This window comes from Cydia strobilella, chromosome 7, assembly GCF_947568885.1.
Source record: "Cydia strobilella chromosome 7, ilCydStro3.1, whole genome shotgun sequence".
NCBI classification, from domain to species: Eukaryota; Metazoa; Arthropoda; class Insecta; order Lepidoptera; family Tortricidae; genus Cydia; species Cydia strobilella.
Genome location: NC_086047.1, coordinates 7,452,188 through 7,467,804, shown reverse-complemented (window position 1 = coordinate 7,467,804; position 15,617 = coordinate 7,452,188). Strand labels below are relative to the sequence as shown.

Here is a 15,617-nt window from a genome sequence, read left to right as displayed (position 1 = left end):
ATATTTAGTCCCTTTCTACACATACTGCTGTTTCTATTCTAGATCTTTAGTGAACAAACTAGCATGCGAGCCTAGTCTATCTACTTATTGGATCCTTGTTCTTCTGCTATACTTCTAGAATGATTTTCAAAACCTTATCAATGTTAACAATTTAACATAAATATGTGTACAATAATACCTCATTACCGAATTATTTAGATAATTTTGAGAAAATTTGTCGCATGCACGAATAATTTGAACTTTAACAATTTAACATAAATATGTGTACAATAAATACCTCATTACCGAATTATTTAGGTATTTTTTAGATAATTTGTCGCATGCACGAATAATTTGAACTTTGACTATACACAGCACCACCCCGCCACATCGCAAGTACATATTATTTTTCCTTAGATATTATCACTTTGTAATCTAAATGTTTACTCGGTCCAATTTATCGTTTTCTTTAAACAGTGTGGGGAGGCCGCGACTGTTAAATATTTGTAATTAATCATAAAAGAGAGAAAGGCAAAGTTTAAAAATCTCCAAAATTACCTAAAATATTTTGCTGACAAAGATTAGTAAAATTATCTTTTCCCAGATTCGGTCTAAGCTGCTCGCAGCCAAGTTAATAATTTGAAGAACATATTATATTATCGACATGGACACCATACATAATATTAAAAAACCTTCGGGACATATTCTTGAAGTCAATTGCCTCTTTAATTAGTAGGTAGTGGGACTAGTGAGGCAACTGGCAATACTAAACACTAATGAACATTGTTCACACAAGTGTAAACACTAACAATCAGGAAGTATCAAGTAAATTAATGTATGCATTTTGCAATGCAGTCGGCGGCATAAGGCAATCTCTCCCACGCTAGAGCTAGACCCGCTCGGTTTAGAGACTAGACACTGCATGTAATTTCACTTTCATTTAACTTTGGCTATTGACATCCGTACAGGAAATACATGAATAACTTTACTGGTAATCAAGTACGACAAGTCAAATAGATACAGTATACTAATGAACAGAATGGGCTAATCACGCAAGTATTTTAAAACTTGATACCTAAGAATTACTTAATCTCGTCAATTATCAGTGGCAGTCGTCCGAGCAAGTAACAAAAATATAAAACAAGTCAAAGAAGATGTGTAAAAAAACAATATTTATGCGCAATTAATAAATAGTACTTAACTGATATAAGTTGGTTATTAAAGTTAATGTATTGATCGATCGTTTCCGCAAGTATTCCATAATACAACATACGTTATGCACTATTTCAATGAAACATGTAATGCAGTTTTGATAGCAATCACTTACCTGTTCAGAGAATTTAATGTACTTATAAAAAACATAGTATTGAGGAATTAAATAAAAATAAAATAACACGTTTTATTTTCAATCTTAGGTATTTACATTCTAAACCAAGCAAGGCTTGTAAAAAAATATAGATCCTAGTAGTGGGTTTCAGAAAATTTGCTCTATCATTGTGTAACCCAGCTACAGCAAATTCCATGTAAAGAAAAATACAACACTATGAATACTTATTTGCGAAAGAGAACGATCGCTGAAACGCATATCAAAGCAAGGTATAGTATGTTAAGGAGATTGAGTGACATGTGAGGATCGAGGTGAACGTCCGTTGCACCTGTGTCGACTGTCGACTGTCGTATGGGCCCGGTACGGGCCGGAGCCCGGCCGAATATGCAGTATGCACGCAAAAACAACTTCGATAACTCGCCTCAAACCAGTTTTTATAATACCGGAATAAGTGCGAAAATATGCATTGTCGAAATACGAGTATTTGAACGACATTGTTAACACATTTTTAACGTTTAGTTTCAATTTAGTAGTGTTTTCTGAAACTTACAATAATATTGTGACCATGTGACACGACATGAACTCTGTCGTATTATAAAATTTATCAGATTTAGGTACGTCCATTTCAAATATCACAAGTTGATTTTTGCTTTAGTTTGAGTAACATTGTTTACAAGTTTTCAAGTTAACACTGTTAGTAAGTTTGTGTAACAATGTCAATTTTTTTTATTATCAATTCAGCTAAACTTTTGGAAAGTGTAGAACTCCTTTGCTGTAAACGCAACAGCGCCAACTGGAAATAATGACGTTATGTAAAAGTTAAAAGCATTTTAGATATTTTAAGCAGAAAGCAAAGGACTCGTTTTACCTGCTCTTAATTGAGCAATCTATACATATAATAAAGCGGAAGAGGGTCGAAAGTCTGTACATGGAAGATATTCGAAAAAAAATTGCCTGGGGATACTTAGAATCGATAACAGAACACATTCCAACAGTTTTTAGAATTTTTGTCTGTTTATCTGTTTATCTGTTTATCTGTTTGTCTGTTTATTTGACCGCGCTACAAATGAAAACGGCTGAACGGATTTTGATGCAAACTTTACTAATCTGTCGAAAAAATCCACGGCCAGGTTTTAGGCTATAAAAATTTGAGAAATTTTACCCCTAAGGGGGTTAAAAAGGGGATGAAAGTTTGTATGGGGTTCAAGATTTATTTTAAGCTAGCAATTTGAAACTTCGTAAGAAGATATATTATTGAAATACAAGAAAACTAATTTCAGCGTTTTTGAAAATTCATCCCCTAAGGAGGTGAAATAGAGGTTGAAAGTTTGTATGGAGATCAATTTTTTTTTGAGTGCGTTACTTGAAACTTTGTATAATGAGCATATTATTATAATACAGGAAAAGTGATTTTAGCGTTTTCAAGAATTCGTCCCCTAACAGGGTTAAAAGGGGGTTGAAAGTTTGAATCCATTACAAATGCTTTGAAACTTCTTAGAAAGGTATGATAGACGATTACAAAAAAACTAATTTTGACGTTTTTGGAAATTTAACCCCTCAGGGGGTTGAAAAGGGGATGAAAGTTTGTCTTGGGGTGCAAATTTTATTTTAAGCTAGGAACTTAAAACTTTGCAAAACGTTATTATATTAAAAAACAAGAAAATTACTCTCAGCGTTTTTAAAAATTCATCCCCCATGGTGGTGAAAAAGCGGTTAAAAACTTTATCTTGATAACTATATCATTTTAGCTACTAGGCCAAGTTAGGTATCGATTTTGTATAAATCGGGTATGCCGAATTCATTTATGATATCAAAATGATACCATTCCCGAGTGAAAACACAAAAAATATGAAAAAACTTTTTTTAATTTCTCTTTACGCTTAAACCGCTAAACCGATTTAGATAAAATTTGGTATAGAGATAGTTTGAGTCCCGTGGAAGAACATAGGGTAGTTTTTAACCAAAAAAATGGAGACTGCGTTTGCATGGAGAAGCGGCCGTGCCCTTTCCTCTTAATAATGGTCACGAAGGTGGGTACTTTAAAAAAATCATTTTTCAGTAAATGTCAAACGATTTGGGACTTAAACGCGTTACCATGCCTTGCCGAAAAAAATCGAATCTTTCGCAAAAGTCTCGCAATGCATTGCGGCCACAAGGGGCACGGTCTCAGGAGACTGAGAAAAACCACGGTGAGAGACTCAGTGGCGCTCTAGCCAGGCAGGTCGCTTCGCTTTCGGCTGAAACGGCAAGCCAGCGCGAGTTCGATTGTGATCCCAAATATATCGTACGTAATACATATGTAGGCGCAGATCCTGACGGAGTGTGGCGCCGGAGAAGCCGTGTTCATCCCGCGTATCCTTCTCATTCCGAGCAACTTCCAGTTCCGCTTCAAGCGCCTACAGGTCCCCGTGAGCGTCTGCTTCGCTATGACCATCAACAAGTCGTAGGGGCAGATGCATTTCAAACTCCGAAAAAAAAAAGGGGCAGACGCTGCCCGCCGCCGGCGTCATTTGACTGATTTGACTGGAGGACCGATTTGGATGACATGATTTTGATGGGAACACCCAAATATTCCGAAATATGTTTTTCCGATTTTTATAACCACGACTTTCATAATCCCGATTATTTATAAGTCCGAAATATCAAAATTACGATTTTTAAAAACACGATGGAATAAAATCACGAATGTGCTATTTCCGAAAACTTAAAATCCGATTGTCACTTGATAGAAAGCTTAAAGTTCCGATTTTACACTTTTCCGAAAATATTTTTTTTTCCGAATTCCTAAATTCTGAAAAATCATTGTCCGATCGGAAATAAAATAATTCGGTATTCAGAAATTCGGTTTTTTACAAGATCGGAAAAATGAAATCCGTGATATTCAAATGAAGACTCACGTTTTAGTAATTATTACGGGTACCTGTCGTGCCGCAACATGTTAAATTCGGCATAAAATATGTTTGGCATAAAAATTCGGCATAAATAAATTAGACAGAACTGCGAACCTGCGAACCCGAACTGTTGCTAGAAGTGGGTTAGGTTAGGTTAGAACTGCGACCCCCAAGAAAACGAACTGTTGCCAGAAAAGTGGAAATTTAAAAATTGGGATATTTAAAATAGGAATCACGTTAATTCGGAATAAGGGCAATTCCGAATTCGTGATTTTGAAAATCGTAAATGTTAAATTCGGTGTTTGCCACCATCGGAATTGTTATAGTCGGAATTATGTAGTTCGGAATTTACAATATTCGGCTTTTTGGGTTTTCGGAAATATAAATCTTCGTCATTTTCATCATTCGTAATTATGACAGTCGGAATTTTGATGGGTCGAGCATTTAAAAATCGGAATGATAAAATTCGACATTCTAAAATTCGAAATAAAAAATTTTGGAATTATGTAGTGTACCCGATTTGCATAGGTACAGTCAAGGACGTTAAACAAAAATGGTACTGTATCGTTCGAAATACACCTATACTACTCTATGCCATTTAAATCACGACAAAAATTTGAATAAGGGCAAAAAAATATTCATTTTGTAGTGTAATTTTATTTAGTGGTAGCAAAGAGGATATAATATTATAGAACGGTACTGTCATAGTAAATTTTGTAACCACAGTAAATTCACTGCCATCTATCGACACACTTTAAAACTAAAAATGAAGATTTATTAAAATACGATAAAATGTATTTAAATATGGATAAATGATCTTTTTTATTTGCATTAATAATTTTTTTATTTTGACCCATGTTCTTTCACTGATATGCGTTAAAATTGTTAGATAATAACAAACGAAACCGTCAACGCCCTCTATACGAGAGTAGGCAAAAGGTAGTAGCGACATCTGATCGAGAATCAAATTTTCGTGATTTTCGAGGCACGTTTTTTCCTTAGACTGTATCCATCTATTACGGAGTTATATCTATCTTTGGTGGTAGGTACCTAATTGTAAAATATTTTATCTGGACTACAGTCCTCTAGCGTATCCATCTGTCAACTTTACTTTAAGTTCTGTCTCCAGGGGACAGGGAGATAAATTAGGGGTGAATTAGCCGCTTACTGAAACAGACCGAATTCCACGCAGGCGAAGCCGCGGGCACAGCTAGTATGAAAATAATACACGCAATATGAACGCGCGTGTAATATCTCCGGTGTTGCAGGCGTCCATAGGCTACCGACGTGGTATAAAAAAAATGAAAATCTAGCCATTTTTAAAATACCTACTTAATTATATTAAAGTTAAATAAGCAGCAAAACGGATTATTTTTTTGCACTTTTAGTGAATAAAAATTAAATTGGATTGAATTAGAAATTCCAAAAGCGCATATTTTTTATGGCAATTTACACAAAACTACAATAGTTAGTGGACTAAAGTAATTTAATATGTACCGCACCATTCATTGTCAATCAGGGTCCTGAAAAAAAAATCAAATGGACCTTTTTCTTGACGGTATTTACGGTACTTAGACTATTTCAATTCAGTCCTGTCATTTTGTATGAATCGCCATAACTTGACACCAAAAATATTAAACGAATATCAAGAAGGGTGTCTCCTGGGCCATCAATTTCCTTCCGCCATGATTATTAGCGTATTCTACTGTCGCTATTATTATGAATAGCTGTGCCCGCGGCTTCGCCTGCGTGGAATTCGGTCTGTGTCAGTAAGCGGCTAATTCACCCCTAATTTATCTCCCTGTCCCCTGGAGACGGAACTTAAAGTAAAGTTGACACATGGATACGCTAGAGGACTGTAGTCTAGATAAAATATTTTACTATTATGTACCTACCACCAAAGATAGATATAACTCCGTAATAGATGGATACAGTCTAAGGAAAAAACGTGCCTCGAAAATCTCGAAAATTTGATTCTCGATCAGATGTCGCTACTGCCTACTCTCGTATAGAGGGCGTTAACGGTTTCGTTTGTTATTATTTAACAATTTTGACGCATATCAGTGAAAGAACATGGGTCAAAATAATAAAAATAATTAATGCAAATAAAAAAAAACATTTATCCATATTTAAATACATTTTATCGTATTTTTATAAATCTTCATTTTTAGTTTTAAAGTGTGTCGATAGATGGCAGGGAATTTACTGTGGTTACAAAATTTACTATGACTGTACCGCTCTATAATATCCTCTTTGCTACAACTAAATAAAATTACACTCCAAAATGTTTTTTTTTTTGCCCTTGTTAAATTTTTTGACGTGATTTAAACGGCATAGAGTAGTAGGTGTATATCGAACGATACAGTACCATTTTTGTATTTTTACGTCCTTGACTGTACCTATCCAAATCGGGTACACTACATATTTCCGAAATTTTTTATTCCGAATTTTAGAATGTCGAATTTTATCATTCCGATTTTTAAATGCTCCACCCATCAAAATTCCGACTGTCATAATTACGAATGATGAAAATCACGAAGATTTATATTTCCGAAAACCCAAAAAGCCGAATTTTGTAAATTCCGAACTACATAATTCCGACTATAACAATTCCGATGGTGGCAAACACCGAATTTAACATTTACGATTTTCAAAATCACGAATTCGGAATTGCCCTTATTCCGAATTAAGGTGATTCCTATTTTAAATATCCCAATTTTTAAATTTCCACTTTTGTGGCAACAGTTCGTTTTCTTGGGGGTCGCAGTTCTAACCTAACCTAACCCACTTTTCTGGCAACAGTTCGTTTTCTTGGGGGTCGCAATTCTAACCTAACCTATCCCACTTCTGGCAACAGTTCGTTTTCTTGGGGGTCGCAGTTCTAACCTAACCTAACCCACTTCTAGCAACAGTTCGGGTTCGCAGTTCTGTCTAATTTATTTATGCCGAATTTTTATGCCAAAAATATTTTATGCCGAATTTAACATGACGCGGCACGACAGGTACCCGTAATAATTACTAAGACGTGAGTCTTCATTTGAATATCACGGACTTCATTTTTCCGATCTTGTAAAAAACCGAATTTCTGAATACCGAATTATTTTATTTCCGATCGGACAATGATTTTTCGGAATTTAGGAATTCGGAAAAAAAAAATATTTTCGAAAAAGTGTAAAACCGGAACTTTAAGCTTTCTGTCAAGTGACAATCGGATTTAAATTTTTCGGAAATAGCACATTCGTGATTTTATTCCATCGTGTTTTTAAAAATCGTAATTTTGATATTTCGGACTTATAAATAATCGGGATTGTCGTGGTTATAAAAATCGGAAAAACGTATTTCGGAATATTTGGGTGTTCCCATCAAAATCATGTCATCCAAATCGGTCCTCCAGTCAAATCAGTCTAAGCATGACGCCGGCGGCGGGCAGCGTCTGCCCCTTTTTTTTGTTTTCGGAGTGGGAAATGCAACTGCGTAGCGTCTGCCCCTACGACTTGTTGATGGTCATAGCGAAGCAGACGCTCACGGGGACCTGTAGGCGCTTGAAGCGGAACGGGAAGTTGCTCGGAATGAGGGGGATACGCAGGATGAACACGGCTTCTCCGGCGCCACACTCCGTCAGGATCTGCGCCTACATATGTATTGCGTACGATGTATTTGGGATCACAATCGAGACTCGCGCTGGCTTGCCGTTTCAGCCGAAAGCGAAGCGACCTGCCTGGCTAGAGCGCCACTGAGTCTCTCACCGTGCTTTTTCTCAGACTCCTGAGACCGTGCCCCTTGTGGCCGCAATGCATTGCGAGACTCGCGAAAGATTCGATTTTTTTCGGGAAGGCATGGTAACGCGTATAAGTCCCAAATCGTTTGACATTTACTGAAAAATGTTTTTTTTTAAAGTACCCACCTTCGTGACCATTATTAAGAGGAAAGGGCACGGCCGCTTCTCCATGCAAACGCAGTCTCCATTTTTTGTATAAAAACTACCCTATGTTCTTCCACGGGACTCAAACTATCTCTATACCAAATTTTATCTAAATCGGTTTAGCGGTTTAAGCGTAAAGAGAAATTAAAAAAAGTTTTTTTCATAGTTTTTGTGTTTTCACTCGGGAATGGTGTCATTTTGATATCATAAATGAATTCGGCATACCCGATTTATACAAAAACGATACCTAACTTGGCCTAGTAGCTAAAATGATATAGTTATCAAGATAAAGTTTTTAACCCCTTTTTCACCACCATGGGGGATGAATTTTTAAAAACGCAGAAATTTTTTTTCTTACTTTTTAATATAATTAACGTTTTGCAAAGTTTTAAGTTCCTGGCTTAAAATAAAATTTGCACCCCAAGACAAACTTTCATCCCCTTTTCAACCCCCTGAGGGGTTAAATTTCCAAAAACGTCAAAATTAGTTTTTTTGTAATCGTCTATCATACCTTTCTAAGAAGTTTCAAAGCATTTGTAATGGATTCAAACTTTCAACCCCCTTTTAACCCTGTTAGGGGACGAATTCTTGAAAACGCTAAAATCACTTTTCCTGTATTATAATAATATGCCCATTATACAAAGTTTCAAGTAACGCACTCAAAAAAAATTGAACTCCATACAAACTTTCAACCTCTATTTCACCTCCTTAGGGGATGAATTTTAAAAAACGCTGAAATTAGTTTTCTTGTATTTCAATAATATATCTTCTTACGAAGTTTCAAATTGCTAGCTTAAAATAAATCTTGAACTCCATACAAACTTTCATCCCCTTTTTATCCCCCTTAGGGGTAAAATTTCTCAAATTTTTATAGCCTATAACCTGGCCGTGGATTTTTTCGACAGATTAGTAAAGTTTGCATCAAAATCCGTTCAGCCGTTTTCATTTGTAGCGCGGTCAAATAAACAGACAAACAGATAAACAGATAAACAGATAAACAGACAAACAGATAAACAGACAAAAATTCTAAAAACTGTTGGAATGTGTTCTGTTATCGATTCTAAGTATCCCCAGCCAATTTTTTTTCGAATATCTTCCATGTACAGACTTTCGACCCTCTTCCGCTTTATTATATGTATAGATTATATGTTGTACCCAATACCCAACTGTAGCCATACACGGATACTCCCAATATATATTATGCAGCACGTGCGACTAAACAATCGAACGCCATACCGTCCTTATACCGATATGGATTGGTAATGGCATCGAATACCGACGTCCGAGTGGTCAGGGAGCTTTCAAGTTCGGGTGATATATTGCACGATTGTTCTCCTTTCCCATAGGTTACATCGAGATTATCGAGGTTTGTTTATTTACCTTAAGTTTCAAGGATTCATGCTACTTTCACACAGTTGTTACCAATTTTACCATCAAATAACTATATAGGAGCGGATAAGGAGCTCACATATGTATATGTCTACATATGTTGGGAGTGGTGGTTTGTATATTTTGGGCACCCTGTGTAAGATGGAGTTAACTTTTTTTCCATACAACGTAGCGTAGCATAGTAAAAAGTGTACGTATGTTTTTTAGACCTGTACCAATAACTTCTGAGGTTATAAGAATATTAATGTTGCTTATTTTTTATATATAGTTTCCAGACCATATACTAAACCTAAAAATAATATTTTGTGTCATCCTAGGTATTTGCTTAGGTAGAAATTTAGGTATTTCTTTTTTCAATCAGCATTCTGTAAAAAAAATATTAGAGACGAAATTCTTTGTTTCCCTGTAAAGGCAAAGTGGCTTCCGACGTACACACGCATTTTGTGTCATTTTCATCCACGGGTATAATGGCATTTAATAAATACCTAATATTGATCCTAAAACGCCTAAAAAAATATTAGAGTCGGTAAGTGAAGTGTTGTACTTTACAGAACATTGTTATATGTTATTCAAACAAATCTGTGTCAAATTCATCCACCGCTTTTATTTAAAAAAAAATTTTTTCTAATTAACACCCTGTATCTGCCACAAAAAAAAATTCATATTATTAAGTTTACGTCTACAATATTATAATACCACATTGAGACATCATTCATAATTTGGGTCACTTTGATCCACGGTTTTTTTACTATCTGGCAAAATAAAACTCAATTGAGCAAGAAGGGCGTGCGCGGGGAAGGGTACCTACGCGGGTGGGGTGCTTATTATACTTGCCGCAATATCAGCTTGCGACTGAGATCTTAATACTATCTCCTTTACCCTTGTTAAGACCAACCAAGAGTGAAAGAGATGGCATTATGAGCTGTCTCGCCACTTAGTTTTGCGATACAGTGTATTTATTTCATTCGGAGGCATAATTACATTGTCTTATCAATCTTACCGTAGTAGGTATATAAATATAATTAAAAATAAACTGTAGGCTGCACTCCTCATACTGACCAACATTTGTGACGTTCTTAAGCAAAAGGTACCACTTTCTCTGACAGGTTATTTGCGTTATTTGTATAAAGATATAATCAAATTTCGTCTTTATGGTAAACGACAAAGTGGTACCTACCTTTTGATTGAGAATGTCACATCAGCGACTTAAAAATTACTTTTGTTTCGATTTTTAGTAGACTTTTTAAGTTTATTTTAAGACGCAATTTATTGTGATTTTTGTTATGTTTAAGCGTGGCAAGCAACATTAATTACAATGATGATGATGTTCATTAAATACAATATTTTTTCATACTATACTGAACTGTCACCCTATACATGAGAATGAACAGCGCCCTCTTGACAATGATCATATATTACTGGTCAGGCTTTAATATGTGTCATAATTTAGTAAAGTCCCCTTTGTGGATTCTAAGTTTCCAAGTTACAGCAGTTTAGTGAAAGCGTTTTTTTTTAAATATAAATTAAGGGTTGAATAAAGAGGAAAGAAAATTTGATTATTTTTGCGCTACGACGCACGGTTTAGGAGATACAGCCCTATAACGTTTTTTTTATTGTTTTTTTTCTTTTTTTTCTTTTTTACATTGTGTTTTTTGTATATTACTTTGGGGTTTCATAAAGGGGAACGATAATTTAATTATTTTTGCGCTACGACGCATGGTTTAGGAGATCAAGCCCTATAAAAAAAATCTCTTTTTTTTTGCGTTTTTTTTGTATAAATTAATGGTTACATAAAGGGGACCGAAAAGTTGATTATTTTTGCGCTACGACGCACGGTTTAGGAGATTCAGCCCTATATAGATTTTTCTTTTTCTTTTTTACGTTTTTAAATCTTAATTAAGGGCTTCTTAAGGGGAACGAAAATTTGATTATTTTTCGCTACCATGCACGGTTTAGGAGATACATCCCTAAAGTTTTTTTTGTTATTTTTGTTTCTTTTTTTTGTCATTGCGTTTTTTGTTATTACTTTGGAGTTTCATAAAAGGCAACGAAAATTTTATTATTTTTGCGCAACGACACACGGTTTCGGAGACTGTTTTTAAATCTTAATTAGGGGCTTCTTAAAGGGGAACGGATATTGATTATTTTTGCGCTACGATGCACGGTTTAGGAGATACAGCCCTATAAAGTTTTTTTATTTTTTTTTCTTTTTTTATTCTTGTGTTTTTGTATATTATTTTGGGGCTTCATAAAGGGGAACGAAAATTTTATTATTTTTGCGCTACGACGCATGGTTTAGGAGATACAGCCCTATAAAGATTTTTTTTTTTTAATTTTGCGTTTTTTTAAATATAAATTATGGGTTGCATAAAGGGGAACGAAAATTTTATTGTTTTTGCGGTACCACGCACGGTTTAGGAGATACAGCTCTATAGTTTTTTTTTCCTGGTTTTTTTTTGTTTTTTTTTTTTAAGTATTAATTACGGGTTTCTTAAAGGGGTTTTTTTTAATTATTTTTGCGCTACGACGCATGGTTTAAGAGATACAGCCCTATAATGTTTTTTGTTTAATTTTGCGTTTTTTTAAATATAAATTATGGGTTGCATAAAGGGGAACGAAAATTTTATTATTTTTGCGCTACGACGCATGGTTTAGGAGATACAGCCCTATAAAGATTTTTTTTTTTAAATTTAGCGTTTTTTTTAAATATAAATTATGGGTTGCATAAAGGGGAACGAAAATTTTATTGTTTTTGCGGTACCACGCACGGTTTAGGAGATACAGCTCTATAATTTTTTTTTTCCTGGTTTTTTTTTTTTTTTTAAGTGTTATTTACGGGTTTCTTAAAGGGTTTTTTTTTAATTATTTTTGCGCTACGACGCATGGTTTAAGAGATACAGCCCTATAATGTTTTTTTTTTTAATTTTGCGGTTTTTTTTTAAATATAAATTATGGGTTGCATAAAGGGGAACGAAAATTTTATTATTTTTGCGCCACCACGCACGGTTTAGGAGATATTATATCTATATATATATATATAGCTATAATAGCTCTATAAAGTTTTTTTCCTGGTTTTTTTAAAAGTTTTAATTAAGGGTTTCTTAAGGGGAACGAAAATTTGATTATTTTTGTGCTACGATGCACGGTTTAGGAGATGCAGCCCTATAAAGATTTTTTTGTTGTTTTTTTTCATTGTGTTTTTGTATATTACTTTGGGGTTCCGTAGGGGGGAACGAAAATTTTGTTATTTTTGCGCTACCACACACGGTTTAGGAGATATAGCTCTATAAAGATTTTTCCTGTTTTTTTTTTTGTTTTTTTTTTAAGTATTAATTAAGGGTTTCTTAAAGGGGAACGAAAAATTGATTATTTTTGCGCTACGATGCACGATTTAGGAGATGTAGCCCTATAAAGATTTTTTTTTTATTGTGTTTTTGTATATTAGTTTGGGGTTCCACAAAGGGGAACGAAAATTTGATTATTTTTGCGCTACAACGGTTTAGGAGATACAGCCCTATAAAGTTTTTTTGTTTTTTTTTTCATTGTGTTTTTTGTATATTACTTTGAGGTTCCGTAAAGGGGAACGAAAATTTTATTATTTTTGCGCTACGACGCACGGTTTAGGAGATACAGCCCTAAAATGATTTTTTCCTCTTTTTCTTTTTTGCGTTTTTCAATCTTAATTAGGGGTTTAAAAAGGGTTTTTTTTTAATTATTTTTGCGCTACGATGCACGGTGTTGGAGATACAGCCCTATAAAGTTTTTTTGTTATTTTTTTTCCTTTTTTTCTTTGTGTTTTTAGTATATTACTTTGGAGCTTCATAAAGGGGAACAAAATTTTTATTATTTTTGCGCTACGACGCATGGTTTAAGAGATACAGCCCTATAATGATTTTTTTATTTTTTTTTGCGTTTTTTTTAAATATAAATTATGGGTTGCATAAAGGGGAACGAAACTTTTATTATTTTTGCGCCACCACGCACGGTTTAGGAGATATTATATCTATATATATAGCTATAATAGCTCTATAAAGTTTTTTTCCTGGTTTTTTTTTAAGTTTTAATTAAGGGTTTCTTAAGGGGAACGAAAATTTGATTATTTTTGTGTTACGATGCACGGTTTAGGAGATGCAGCCCTATAAAGATTTTTTTGTTGTTTTTTTTTTCATTGTGTTTTTTTGTATATTACTATGGGGTTCCGTATAGGGGAACGAAAATTTTGTTATTTTTGCGCTACCACGCACGGTTTAGGAGATATAGCTCTATAAAGATTTTTTCCTGTTTTTTTGTTTTTTTTTTAAGTATTAATTAAGGGTTTCTTAAAGGGGAACGAAAAATTGATTATTTTTGCGCTACGATGCACGATTTAGGAGATGCAGCCCTATAAATATTTTTTATTGTTTTTTTTTTTCATTGTGTTTTTTGTATATTAGTTAGGGGTTCCATAAAGGGGAACGAAAATTTAATTATTTTTGCGCTACGACGGTTTAGGAGATACAGCCCTAAAAAGTTTTTTTTAGTTTTTTTTTTATTGCGTTTTTTTTAAATATAAATAAATGGTTACATAAACGGGACCGAAACGTTTATTTTTGCGCTACGACGCACGGTTTAGGAGATACAGCCCTATAAAGATTTTTTCCTCTTTTTTTTCTTTTTTGCGTTTTTAAATCTTAATTAGGGGCTTCTTAAAGGGGAGCGAAAATTTGATTATTTTTGCGCTACGATGCACGATTTAGGAGATACAGCTAATACAGCCCTATAAAGATTTTGTTTCTTTTTTTCATTGTATTTTTCATGTATTACTTTTGGGTTACATAAAGGGGAACGAATATTTTATTATTTTTGCGCTACGGCGCATGGTTTAGGAGATACAGTCCTATATTTTTTTTTACAATGCATGTGCTCTAAAAGTGCGTTTCCTACGGAGCCATATCGTGCGGAAAGTACTGCTTTTCCGCACTAGTGCTTTTTGTTTTCAATTTTTTTTTACAGTACATATGGTGCTACTTTCTCGCACTAGTGCGGAAAAGAGCACTTACCGTGCATATGTCGAAAGTTTAAAGGGCCATATGTACTGTAAAACGTACGATACACGTGCGAATAGGTAATTCGCAACTCGTGTCGATTTAAAACACTCCTTTTAATAACTAAACTTATTTGCCATGATATATTTTTTTATTTACTCGCACAATGCATAGTAAAACATTGTATGATACACGTGCGTAAAGATGATTTCCGCACTTGTTGCATAAATAGCAATTTTTTTTATCAAAGAATGAAAGAAAGTCACGGTATTAATAACCAAATTTTACTTTAGTGGTACCTTTTCCCTATCACTGTCACAAATGTATGTGGCGTTCACGTAAACGCGATATTTTTAAGATTTCCCTGCGCAATGTTGCCAGCTCGCTCGCAAATCAAACATGTACTTACAGATCTTTTGCATAATGGTGACATTGTACAATATCTATAAGTTTTAAATAGGTAAAAGATAATTCGACGCATTCTTTGCTTGCTTGTTGTTGTGTTGTTTGCGTAACTTCTTTGAATAAGTTGCGTTAATTTGGCGCACAGGCGAAGTAAACATGCGTTGCGTACGGCAAGGTCACGCCGCGGCCCCACCCTGCACGGCCTCCGTTGCCCATTCAGACCGCCCGCTAGCTTCGTTTGAACGCAAATAATATTTTTGTAATATTTGTTTATGCAGTGGATGCAAGTGACACAAATTCATACATCTTATTTATCCCGCATTTCAAATTAATAAGATGTAAACTCTAATATCTTTAATATTCTTTTGTAACGGTGACAGCCTGTTACAACAAAATCATCAAATATCTTATGAAGCTATGCCTTAATAAGACACAAAATCATTTAATGGACCTATTTAAACGATTAAATTCGACCTAAGTAATTTTTTTTAACTCTAATTTTTTTTTGTGTCATTTAGAATATTATGACATAGTATCAGATTGCAGTGGACGTAATTGACACAAACTATGTTTTCACACTAAAAACACTATCCTAAATGCAACACAGTTACATTTTTTCTCTCGAATATTTTTTTCTTCAAAATAATTCAAAATAAAAAATAATTACTACAAAATAACAA

The 15,617-nt window shown here is 34.3% G+C and overlaps 1 protein-coding gene and 1 long non-coding RNA gene across 2 annotated transcripts in view; both read right to left on the bottom strand.

The window, feature by feature from the left end:
- Positions 1-15,617, bottom strand: part of LOC134743144 (protein FAM107B) — a 62,688-nt gene that overhangs the window by 3,937 nt on the left and 43,134 nt on the right. The window lies entirely within an intron of this gene.
- On the bottom strand, positions 6,914-7,118 carry LOC134742727 (uncharacterized). Its single transcript, XR_010127960.1, has 2 exons — positions 7,034-7,118; positions 6,914-6,976 (listed from the first exon to the last, which is right to left on the bottom strand). It is a non-coding gene; the product is annotated as an uncharacterized LOC134742727 (long non-coding RNA).